We start from the raw sequence: 13,784 nt of genomic DNA, 5'->3' as shown, positions 1-13,784 counted from the left end.
ATAATTTAATATCACTGTCCACGGTAATTGATTAATAATTTATTGTCACTGTCCACAGTAATTGATTAATAATTTAATGTCACTGGTCATGGTAATTGATTAATAATTTATTGTCACTGTCCACGGTAATTGATTAATAATTTAATGTCACTGGTCATGGTAATTGATTAATAATTTATTGTCACTGTCCACGGTAATTGATTAATAATTTATTGTCACTGGTCACGATAATTGATAATTTATTTTCACTGGTCACAATAATTGATTAATAATTTATTGTCACTGGTCATGGTAATTGATAATTTATTGTCACTGGTCATGGTAATTGATTAATAATTTATTGTCACTGGTCACAGTTATTGATTAATAATACATTCTTTTGCGCAATTGCGTATAGTTTTATATACTGTTTTTGTGTGTGTTTGCAAAATTAAAGTGGGCCGGTCTGGATGAAGTCCAGGGCCAAATTTTTGTCCCAGTCCAGCCCTGTTGGCACCTCTATGCTGGCTACATCCCTGTCATTGTTCCGATACAGCACTACCAAAATAACATGGCATACATGGTCGGTATCCCCCAATAAACCTCTATGGTTCAACCCCACCCTACAGGAACTCCTTACCCTACCCTAAATGTTGGTACTTTAAAGGGGTTAAATATCTCTGTCACCTATACACTGCACAAGGCTTTAAATCTCTCTATCAGCTCAGACTTGACTTTGACTTGCCACGCTCCTACATACTTAATCAATGTATTATCATCTGTCTCTCAACTGCATGAGCTCAGTATTTGTATGGGATGCTGTATGCCAATCACTGCCCAAGTTTTGTTTGGCAATTGCGTATTGTTTTTTGTTGGTCTGTTGGTTTATCTTAAACCTAATAAAAATATCTTAAAAAAATATATATACAGAGGGTGCACCAAGCTTGTGTAGCACAGTTAGGTATTTCTCACTGTCATACCCCCTCCCCCCACACTGTCCTCCTGTACAAACTGTCCACTGCCATACCCCCCCCCCCCACTTCTCTCCTGCACCCACTGTCCATGGGCATATTCTCTATACTCCTCTCCTGCACGATCTGACCACTGTCATACTCTCCACACTCCTCTCCTTTATATACTGTTCAATGTTGTACCCCCCCTCCTCTCCTCTCCTGTACATAGTGCCCACTGTCATACCCTCCACACTCCTCTCCTTTATCCCTTTCATGACTAAGCCTATTTTTGACATTTGGTGTTTACAAGTTAAATCCATATTTTTTGCTAGAAAATTACTTGGAACCCCTAAACATTATATATATATATATATTTTAGCAGAGACTTTAGAGAATAAAATGGTGATTGTTGCAATATTTTATGTTAGACATTATTTGTGCAGCTGTGTTTTAAACGCAAGTTTTTGGAGGAGTTACACATGAATTTAAAAAAAATGAAACAGTAAAATTAGCCCAATTTTCATACTCTCCACACTCCTCTCCTTTATATACTGCTCGATGTTGTACCCCCCCCCCCCCACTCCTCTCCTGTACATACTGCCCACTTTCATACCCTCCACACTCCTCTCCTGTATAGAATGGCCAATGTCATACCTCCACACTCCTCTTCTGTACATACTGCCCACTGTCATACCGGCCACACTCCTCTCCTGTATATACTGCACACTGTCATATCCTCCACACTCCTTTCTTGCACCCACTGTCCAAGGTCTTACCATCCACCACCCTCTCCTGCACCTACTGTCATACTCCCCACACTCCTCTCCTGTACATACTGTCCCCAATATACATCTTTGTGTCTTTCCTGCACCCCACTGCCCACTGTCATACTCTCTACACTCCTTTCCTGCACTCAATGTCCATGGTCCTAGCCACCACAGCCCTCTCCAACACCCACTTTTCATTACATGCCCCAAATTCCTCTTTTGCACCCACCCTCTTTGCCATACCCTCCACACTCCTCTCCTGTACATACTCTCCATTGTCATACCCACCAGGGTCCTCTCACCTTTCATACTTTTATGTCATCTTCTTATATCTCTTGCCTCTTCTTCTCTCTGCCTGTCTACCTTTATATCTAACCCCATTTATTCTCCTTTTGTCTTCCTCATTCTCCTTCCTCCTCTTTCCCCTTTCTATTTCACTTTCTTCCTCTCACTCTTCCATCTCCCATCCGTGGTGGGAGGACTTCTCCATGGCCGGTCTTACCTCTACTAGTCTGCAGCAGATGGAGAGAAGAACCTTCCTCCTCCTCGGAATATTTCAGTGTATCAAATGATGATTAAAATGTATTCTTACCATAATTTACACAACTATTATGGTAACAAACCGACTTCCTTCCTGCAGGTTTCTTGTGAAATATTTTTTTAATCAGGTAAGAAGCCGTCCCCAAACTAAAATGCCATCAGTGGGTATTTGTCCCTTCCAGTTGTCTATATTCTTGTGTTTTATCCTCGCTGTAGAAGTAGGAAAGCTGGCGATTGGTTCTTCTGCCTTTAGCAGCAAAGACCGCAAGTTATTATTTCCATCTGCTGATGTGAGGATCACAAGGAGAAGAACGTTTTGGGGTATATTTATTATTATTGTTTCCCAAGATTTTGGGAATTCTGGAAAAGGGGTTCCCCCGTGACATCACTGCCCATACTGGATATTATTCCAGATATACAGTAGGCAATAAATGTCTCAAGTTGTAAAGCGCTACGTAAACTGTTGGCGCTATATAAATCCTCTATAATAATAATTTCTAGCACTTTTGCCTTGTAACTCTGGGGTCCTGGGTTTAACTTCCGACCAGGACACTATCTGCATGGAGTTTGCACATTCTCCCTCTGCTTGTGTGGGATTCCCCCAGGTACTCCCATATCCTCCAAGAATCCAAAGACAAGCTGGCAGGTTCAGGGCGGTCCTTAATATTGATTGGACCCTGGGCAAAATTTTTCTTGCCCCCCCCCCCCCGCCATGCAATTTCACTCTCCAATTGCTCTGAGACATACAATAAATAGCAGCTAGACTTAAAATCAGTTTACTGTATCAGATCAGGCAGAAATTGCGATTGGTTGCCAGCGGTTACAGCATATCATTACTGCTTACTGACTGGTTGCTAGAGGTTGCAGCACACATTACGGCTCACTGATTAGTTGCTAGAGGTTACAGCAAATAATTTCTGCTTGTTAATTGGTTGCTAGAGATTACTGTACAGTATTACTGCTCACTGATTGGTTGCTAGAGATTACTGTACAGTATTACTGCTCACTGATTGGTTGCTAGAGGTTACAGCACATCATCTGCTCACTGCAGGGGGGCATGATACACATATGAATGCCACCTTTATTTACATATCAATACCGTCGGCCGCAGCTATTTACTTATGAATGCCGTCGCTATTTACATATGCAAGCCGGGTATTTACATGTAAACACAGGGTCTGCAGGTGAGCCATCTGTACACAACAATAAGGCAGAGCTAGGCAGCATTAGTACCAGCACTTCACACTGAGATATCGGGACACAGCACAGGACTAAAACTTCAAAGGACAAGGGAATTGAAACTAGGATAATTGTCAAGTATGAGGCAGCTGCTTTGGGCCCCAAAACAATGACAGGGCCCAGGGCAGCTGTCCCTTTTGCCCTGCCTTAAAGACGGCCCTGGGCAGGTTAACAGGCTCTGTCTAAATTTTTCCTAGAATGTGAGTGTATGAGAGATTGTAAGCTCCTTGAGGGCAGGGACTAATATGAATGTACAATATGTAAAGCGCTGTGTAAATTGTTGGCGCTAGATAATTTCCTGTGACAAAAATAACAGGTTGTCAATTTTTAGACTAATACCAAATATTGGCAGAGGTGTCATTGGGAATCCACTTCACTAGAATTTTCTGGGTACCTAAAACCACTCCATTGGTTGGAAATCCCTCAATGCTCAAGCAGTGAGATGGGGGGTGGGGGGAGCTATACTGTCCTTTATTCTGACCTTCAAATGATGGGGGGATACTGTACCCTTCAAACAATGGCGGAATGCCATAGGAGACAATATGGATATCGATGGACCCTGGGAAATTATTTAGCTAGAAACTGAACAGTAATGGTATGGTGCTTCTATTTATTTCAATTTCTTACCCACACACACTGGAGAATCGGATAGGGGTCCAAGGGACTGCCAGGCTGGAGTTCCTCTTTAACTTCTGCTGGATCATCCTATGGCCCCACCAACTGCTTATATGATAATCCTGCCTGCACATCCTGCTGATCCCATCCAGTTGGCATCTCTGGTATGAAGTTCTGCCAGGAACCCCCTCCGGCACTCATGTACCTCCTATACCACATTGCCATCTGCCTCACATCATATCCAGGGGCAGTTGGCCTTGAGATACAAGAGAGGATGTCTTCCCCAAGGACCATGCTTGAGGTTTGTATAGTCTGAGGCTGTCATTTTAAGTGTTCCAATGGATGCAGATGGTCCCTAGCAAAGCTGAGACAAAGGGTAGGCAGGAGGGAGGCTGCCCTGGGCACTGTGGTATCATGTGAGGTGGGAGAGCGTTGCAAGGAGATTAGGGGGACATTTTGGGCTGGGAGTGGTGATTTAGGGGGAATGTGTGTTGGGAGGGGGGATAGGGGGAAGAAGGTGTGTGCTATGAGAGAGGGTTGAGGGGTTATATGTGCTGGGGCAAGGGAAAAAAAATGTGTACTAGGAGGGGAAATTATAGGGGGGTAGAGGATTTGTGCTTGGAGGGTGATTTATTGGGGGATGGGAAGCAAAACTTTTGCTGGGAGGGGGGATTTCAGCAGGTAAAGAGACTCATACGTAGGCTTTTTACCACGTGATCAGCTGTGTCCAATCACAGCTGATCACAGTGCAAATAGGAAGAGCCATTTATCGGCTTTTCCTCCACTCGCACTGACAGACGTGAGTAGAGGAGGGCCGACCGGCTGCTCTCTTGACAGGGGGGGAGTCTGCGCTGCTTGATTATCAGTGCAGCCCCCATGAGGATGACCACCCGGAAACACCAGGGATACTCACCCAGGATAACCAGGGATGCCCACCTAGGACCACCAGGTATGCTAATCAATGCCCAATAGGGATGGCACTAAGGGACCATCAGTGCCCACCAGTGCCACCTATCAGTGCCACCCATGAAAGGCCATCAGTGCCACCTATCAGTGCCGTCTATCAGTGCCCATCAGTTTTGCATATAAGTGCCTCATCATCAGTGCCCATCAGTGCTGCCTCATCAGTGCCAATCAGTGAAGGAGAAAACTTACTTATTTGCAAAGTTTTGTAACAGAAACAAAGAAAACATTTTTTTTTTTTCTAAATGTTCGTTTTTTATTTGTAGCATAAAAAAACCCCCCAGAGGTGATCAAATACCACCAAAAGAAAGCTCTATTTGTGGGAACAAAATGATAAAAATGTAGTTTGGGTACAGGGCTGCATGACTGAGCAATTGTCATTCAAAGTGCGATAGCGCTGAAAGCTGAAAGCAGGAAAGGGGGGAAACTGCTCTGTATTGAAGTGGTTAAATATCTTGGGGGGGGGAGGGTTGCAGTTTGGTCTCTGGTCTTACATTGCACCATCCTGTGTTGCCCCTGCCCTTCCATCTATTTGTCTAAACGTTGGTAAGTTGACACTTTTTCTGTCCTTGATCTATGTGATTGCATGGATATTTGTATATTTATTGTTGTATTTCTATTTATTTAGAAAGCATACCTAAGCTCCTGAAGAAGCTTTTATCTGTGAAACATGTAGAGCTACATCAAGTCTATTCGGGTAATATCGAGCTAAATTTGGGCCTCATCGCTCCCAAGTGTCTCACCAGTACTTCGCTATCACGGTGGGGTTTTGCTTGGCTCTTGTTCTACAACGATCCCTGAGCTTAATGTTTTGATACATGGTTTTATAGTATATTGTTTTCATACCAATTCATTTTCTATATGTATTGTGTAGTCTAATAAAATGTCAATTTTAACCAGTTTGGTGTCTAAAATGCCCATGTCTTCTTCAACGCTAGCCATTGACAACTATATGATTAAGGACGTCGCCCAGTGAAATTTTTTTGTACACCCCCAGTACTACCCTGGGGTGGGGCACCAGTATCTACTCAACTATGCTTTTTCCAACCTTTGGCAGCCCAGCTGCTCTTTTTTGCCCCTATCACCAGGTAATAGAGCTGAGCATATACAGGTACAGTATCTCAGAATTTGTGTAAATCTTTTCTTCTCTCTTTTCATGTGACAACACTGAAGAAATGACACTTGTCTACAATGTAAAGTAGTGAGTGTACAGCTTGTATAACAGTGTAAATTTCCTGTCCCCTCAAAATAACTCAACACACAGCCATTAATGTATAAACCGCTGGCCACAAAAGTCAGTACACCCCTAAGTGAAAATGTCCAAATTAGGCCCAATTAGCCATTTTCCCTCCCCCGGTGTCATGTGACTCATTAGTGTTACAAGATCTCAGGTGTGAATGGGGAGCAGGTGTGTTAAATTTGGTGTTATCGCTCTCACTCTCTCATACTGGTCACTGGAAGTTCAACATGGCACCTCATGGCAAAGAACTCTCTGAGGATCTGATATAAGAATTGTTTCTCTACATAAAGATGGCCTAGGCTATAAGAAGATTGCCAAGACCCTGAAACTGAGCTGCAGCACGGTGGCCAAGACCATACAGCGGTATAACAGGACGGGTTCCCCTCAGAACAGGCCTCGCCATGGTCCACCAAAGAAGTTGAGGTCACGTGCTCAGCGTCATATCCAGAGGTTGTCTTTGAAAAATAGACGTATGAGTGCTGCCGGCATTGCTGCAGAGGTTGTAGGGGTGGGGGGGGGGGGGGGTCAGCCTGTCAGTGCTCAGACCATACGCCGCACACTGCATCAAATTGGTCTGCATGGCTGTCGTTCCAGAAGGAAGCCTCTTCTAAAGATGATGCATAAGAAAGACCACAAACAGTTTTCTGAAGACAAGCAGACTAAGGAGATGGATTACTGGAACCATGTCCTGTGGTCTGATGAGACCAAGATAAACGTATTTGGTGTCAGATGGTGACAAGCGTGTGTGGGGGCAACCAGGTGAGGAGGACAAAGACAAGTGTGTCTTGTCTACAGTCAGGCATGGTGGTGGGGGTGTCATGGTCTGGGGCTGCATGAGTGCTGCCGGCACTGGGGGGGCTACAGATCATTGAGGGGATCATGAATCCCCCGAAAAATTTTGGGGAGAAAAAATCATTGTTTGTTATAAAATTTTGAAAACAGGTAATTCTGCTTCTTCATTGATGTGCGCTGATGAGGCATCACTGAAGGGCACTGATAGGTGACACTGATAGTTGGCACTGATAGTTGGCACTGATGTTGGGACACTGATGGGCACTGGTTGGCAGCACCTGGGCACTGGCAGATGGCACTGGAGGGCATTGCATAGCAGCAGTGCCTCTCCATGTTCGGGATCGATGTCCCTCTGTCAAAAGCCAGTGATCGGCTTTTTTACAGCGTGAGGGAAAAAAGCCAATTACCGATCTTTTGTTTAAATATTGTTTAACTGATTCAGCCCCGGAAAAGATTTTACCCCCTTCCCGGCCAGAGCACTTTTTGCTATTCGGCACTGCGTCGCTTTAACTGACAATTACACGGTTGTGCGATGTTGCACCAAGACAAAATTGCCGTCCTTTTTTCCCCCACAAATAGAGCTTTCTTTTGGTGGTATTTCATCGCCTCTGCGGTTTTTATTTTTTGCGCTATAAACAAAAAAGCGTAACAAAAAAAGCAATATTTTTTACTTTTTGCTATAATAAATATCCCCAAAAAATATATAAAAAAACAATTTTTTTCCTCAGTTTAGATCAATACGTATTCTACATATTTTTGATAAAAAAAAATAAAAAAAATCGCAATAAGCGTGTATTGATTTGTTTGCGCAAAAGTTATAACATCTAAAAAATAGGGGATAGCTTGATGACATTTTTATTATTTTTCTTTATTAGTAATGGCGGCGATCTGCGATTTTTATCGGGACTGCAACATTATGGCGGACACGTCGGACAATTTTGGCACTATTTTGGGACCATTGTCATTTATACAGCAATCAGTACTATAAAAATGCACTGATTACTGTGTAAATGACACCCGGCAGGGAAGGGGTTAAACACTAGGGGGGTTAAGTGTGTCCTAGGGAGTGATTCTGACTGTTGGGGGGGGGATGGGCTACCACTGATATGACAGCGATCTCTGCTCCCGATGACAGGGAGAAGTAGATCTCTGTCATGTCACTAGGCAGAACGGAGAAATGCCTTGTTTACATAGGCATCTCCCCGTTCTGCGGCTCCGTGACACGATCGTGGCCCCCGGCAGACATCGAGTCCGTGGGACCCGCGGGCGCGGTCACGCTGTACGTGGCATGCGCCCGCTAACCCCGGCAATTAAAGGGGATGTATAGGTACGCCCATTTGCGCACTGCTGCCATTGTGCCGACGTATATCGGCGTGCAGCGGTCGGCGAGTCATTAAAGGGGACCGGCCCCTTACTCCGATCTGTGATCAGCCGAGTCTCATTGGCAGGCAGCTCATACGCGGGAGGATGCCTATTGACGCCCTGCCAGCAATTAAGGTCCACTCTGTAGCCGTCATTCGGCTATAGCGCGGGCAGGAGGTGGTTAAGCAATGGTGGCTTCCATAGATTTCATATGCCGGTGTTTATATAGCAGATCAGAGGAAATGATGACACATAATTGCAGTCACACTTTGTTTTCATTAGAAAATGTGTCTCTTCCTGTGAACTTGTCCGGCTTTTGAAAATCTTTAATTTGTTAATGTATGTAGGGATTTCATCTTTCTCCACAGACTTATCATATCACTCCTCATCCAATCCTTTCCCCATAGGACCTCGGTCAGGTTTAGTTGATGTCTGTGCCCCCATTGGGTGGATTGCTCTTCACTTCCTTGCCATTTGTCAGACTAAACAGGAAATATGGGAGTTCAGAGAGATACAAATTTGGAAGGTATTTGAATTTTCCAATGTAGTTCTCACCCCCAAAGGAGCCACTAAGTCTCGTTGGGTCCACCTTGCCTGTCTAGGGATGAACAGTTCCCATTGGTTCCAAAGCAGTTCCAAAGCATTTACTGACCCACCACTGGTGAGCGATTGAATGACTTCCACAATGTTGCTTATGGAGAATTTATTTAGAAACTTTGACTGAGGTTTAAGGCAAAGGATACCCCTCATGACACTGCATTCTCTCAGTTTTCACAGGTAAAGAAATTTTAAGGTAACCCGCCATCTTGTGAATTTAAGGTCCTGGCTGTAGAGTAGATAAAGTAGCAATAAACTCCTGGATGGGACACCAAACATCAGAGGAGGTCCCAACTTTGACTTCTTGGGAACCTCCTGTTTAAAGTTCCTGCATGGTGTTCCTTTCCCAGGCACAGCTTTACCGCCCCCCCCCCCCCACCCAGGGAAGACCACATCCAGTATGACAGTGTGTGCTAGACTATGGCTGTCACGTACCTTTAAGCAGAGCCCGGAGTGCAGGGAGTGGCTTCTCGTAGACCTCTGACTCGAGAGACCCTGGTAGTGATGACAGGGGCTCAGGAGCACAGAGGGGCACAAGTGCCTCACTGGATGGTAGGTGTAGGAAGTAGTAGACCGTTGATGGTGGAGGTGTATTGTAGTCCAGTATCGGAATGCAGGCAAAAGGTGAGGTAAGGCTCAGCAGACAGCAGAAGGATTCCTGTAGTCCGGCAACGGGATGCAAGTGATCGTAGGGTACAGCGAACAACGGGAGGGGTCCTGTAGTCCGACAGCGGATGCAGGTGCAAACGGGATAGTCCAGTAGTCTGCAGCAAGAGGTAGAAGGCAACAAGCGCAGAGGGAGAAACAGCCGGGTATGGTGGGAGACTGGGAGGTGTCCTGTAGTACAACAGCGGTGAACAAGCAACTTACAGTTGACGGATGGTGTAACAGTCCAGGTCAGGCACAGGCGGGCAGATCAGGTACAGAAACGGAATCCAGAAGAGTAGTCGGGTACAAAGCCAAAGTCGGGGGGCAGGCAGCAAACAGCAGAGTCGGGAACAGGCCGGGTTCAATACGGATCAGGATACGGATGCAGGTTCAGGTTCAGATACAGGTTACCAGGAAGCACGGGAACGCTGTTGATCAGGCAGCAAGGCAGTGAAGCATGGATCCAGTTTAAATAGCGCTATTGGCGCCAATTGCGTCAAACGGCCGCGCGCGCACCCGCGTGCGCGCTCCGCGCACGCGCGCACCGCTGATCGCGGTAGCGCTCTTGAAAATGCGCAAAAGATCTCCTGCGACTTACGCCACTCGGACGCCTGCGAGAAGGTTCTTCCTGACAATGGCCCTGACCAGGATGGTTTTTAAAGCAGGGCAAAAGGGGCAGCTGCCCATGGCCCCAGGGCCGGTGCTACCAATAGGCAAACTAGGCAACCGCCTAGGGCGCACTGCTGCCTAGGGGCGCCTGCCCACTGGTTTCCCTCCGTGTCTGCTTGCTCTGCAGTCTGCAGCATGTAACCAACTCTCAGGCAGCTGCTCTATCCAACCAGTAGTGTAATTAGAAGCGCAGTGTAGCACTGGAGCCAGTGTTAGAGGAAGCAGAGCCAATGCTTCCTGTAAAGCGCCACCTCCATGGGCAGGGCAAAGGGGGTGGGGTCAGGGGTGGAGCCAACGGGGGGCGACAAAATGAAGTTTCGCCTAGGGTGTCAAAAATACTTGCACCTGTCCTGCATGGCCCCATCATTGTTGTGGGGTCCAAAGCAGCTGCCTCATACTTGCCAGCTATCCCAGTTTAAATTCTCTTATGTCTTGAAGATTTAGTCCCGTGCTGTGTCCTGATATCTCAGTGTAAAGTTCTGTTGCTGCTGCCCAGCTCTGTCCTATTGTTATGTACAGATGACTTACCTGCAGACCCTGTGTTTACATGTAAATAACCTGCATTGATATATAAATAAGCACGGAGTGCGGCATTGATATGTAAATAAGCACGGAGTGCGGCATTGATATGTAAATAGAGGCGGCATTCATATGTATATCATGTCCCCCTGAAGTCATATCTTCCATCACTTCTGCTGAATGCTGCCCACTGAGGAGGTAAAGGGGCATGCTCGAAAGTCCTGCCTATAACTGTGGTCATTCAGAATAACATCAGCCTGTTCTGCAAAGTTAAGCAAATTGGAGGTGGGACCCTTCTTCAAAAGAACATGGTGCCACAACACCCCGAATTTTAGTGCATGTGAATACGCATTGGTGGCCAGTGTAGAAACTCCTCTTTATATTGGTAATCGTTAAAAAAACAAAAAAAAGCCAAACTTGCATTTGTGGACAGTTTCGTTTTCTCCCTTACATTGGTGGTCCATGTAGAAGCTCCCTTTAAATTGGTGGTGAGCAGTGTTGCCAACCTACCAGATTGAAATTTACTGACACGACACCCAAAATTTCCTGGCACAGCCAAGTGCAAATTGTAGCATTTAGGCTACAAACAAGTACAATATGTAATTAGCGATGTGATTTAAGGTAGACATTAGGGGAAAAAAAACATATTTCTTATTTTATTTTCGATATAGTAAGTAGCTCAGGGACCAGAAATTAGAATAGGAAGGAACACACACTCATGAAGTTGACTCTTGGTCCATTAAGTCCACTCCAGTCTAAACAGCACTGACAGTCCCGCTCCCGACCTGCCCTGCTCCTGTCCTGCAGACCCACACACGAGGCTCTGGCCGCTCGGCTTGGCTCCCTTGCACCATGACATCACACGACAGGCTCGGGCACCACCCTCCACCAGAGCTGCCCAAACACACTGTAGCAGGGACTCGGATGGTGTTGGCTGGCTCTGGACCGAGCCGAACATCACAGCCATATTTTTTGCTGGCAACTTTCTTCTTTTACTGGCATTTACTGGCAGGAGAAAATTGCCTGTTTTTTACTGGCTGTCAGTAAAAATACTGACAGTTGGCAATACTGGTGGTGAGTGTAAATCCCACTTACATTGGTGACCAGTGTAGAAATCCCCCTTTATTGGCTGTTGAAGTAAAATCCCCCATTACATTGTTTGTCAGTGTAAATTCTTCATAACATCGGTGATCGGTGTAGTTTTTCCTTTACACTGGTGGTGATTGCAGAATTGGCCCTACACTGGTGGTCAGTGTAAATCCCCCTTTATATTTGTGGTCAGTGTAAATCCCCCCTAACATTGGTGGTCAGTGTAGAAGTGTCACATTACATTGGTGGTCAGTACAAATCTCCTCAACAATGGTTGTCAGTGTAAATCCCCAATTACATGGAGGTCATTGTATATTCCCCCTTAAACTGGTGGTTGGTGTAAATCATGGGTGCTCGACCTGCGGCCCTCCGGCTATTGCAGAACTTCAAGTCCCATCACGTCCCTTGGGAGTCATGCTTGCAACTGTTAGTGGGTTGCAATGCCTCATGGGACATGTAGTTCTGCAACAGCTGGAGGGCCACAGGTTGAGCATCCATGGTGTAAATGCTCTTATTACATTGGTGTCAGTGTAGAAATCCCTCTTTTCTATAGGCGGGTGGTGTAAAATCCCCCGTTACATGGTGGTCAGTGCAAATTCCCCCTCACATTGATGGTCATTGCAAATTCCCCCTCACATTGATGATCAGTGTAAATCCCCCCTCACATTGATGATCAGTGTAAATCCCCCCTCACCTTGGTGGTCATTGTAAATTCCCCATTACATTGGTAGAATCCCCCACTGTATACTTGCCAAAGATTTCCAGCTTTTCCAGAATTTGTCACAGCCTACTGCCTCCTAACTAATGGCTTGACACCTTAGTGTTAGGGGATTCCATAAAGACCAGACTGACTTCTAGCCGCAGGTGGTGACCATCAATTCCCAGCCTGAACCAGTGCACAGAGTTGATGCTGCCCTCCTGAGATCGGGGAAACGTGCAACTACACAGAGGATAAAACAAAGAGTGCAAAGGAATGTACGGAGCTGGAAAGAAATATAAGCGCAGGGCATACATGACGGGGTGGAAGACACGATCATACTGCAAGGGGTTAAAGAGGGGTTGGTACGGTTTCGGAGAAGTAAATTTCACCCTTACCTGATTGGAGGAGTTAGTGCAGGATAAGGAGGAGCTGGAGGGTTAAGAAGGGAGGACGTAGGAGGCTCAGTTGCTGAAGACAAGTCGGGGTGGAAAGTCCCGTCCTCCCGCCCCTGAGGAAAAGGTGCTTCAGGCAAAAGGTTTGGCGATTGAGGTCCTTGACGAAGGCACAAAAATGGAGGTATTGTTGATAAATACGGTTGGATCCGTCTCAGGTATGGAGTCCTCCTGGTTTGTCAAGTTCCGTCTAGACTACCGGGTAGTAAGGAGGTAGGGGTCTGTGGTCAGTTAGTAAGTCACTAAGGCGGTGGGGCGGCTGGGGACAGAATCTAACTCAGAGGTACCACAGATTCCAAAAAGTTTGGGATTGGTGTCGTCAAGGATCTGCAATCTTCTTTCATATACGGTTTATGGTTAAATATGTTTTTGAGTTAATAAAAGGCCAAGCGGCCAGTTAAATCCAACACAGTGTCCGTGTCATTAATGGGAAAGGAGGGCAAAGGTTGGGTTGGCTACATAATTGAGTTGGGGCAGTAAGTTATCTGAACTACCCTAGTCAAGGCCTAGTGCATTCTTCACAGCACTTTCCTAAAGGATAAAAGAGTACATACTCACAAAAGCAAGTACTTTACATTACTATGTACATAAACTCCAGAACCAAAAAGGTTTTCATCACAATGTAATGCGAATACAAACATTGTAAACCAGCTGATGTGT

This window comes from Lithobates pipiens, unplaced genomic scaffold (genome assembly GCF_037356315.1).
Source record: "Lithobates pipiens isolate NorthernLeopardFrog02 unplaced genomic scaffold, aLitPip1_a1.2 Scaffold_91, whole genome shotgun sequence".
Taxonomy (NCBI): domain Eukaryota; kingdom Metazoa; phylum Chordata; class Amphibia; order Anura; family Ranidae; genus Lithobates; species Lithobates pipiens.
Note: the sequence above shows the minus strand (reverse complement) of the source record.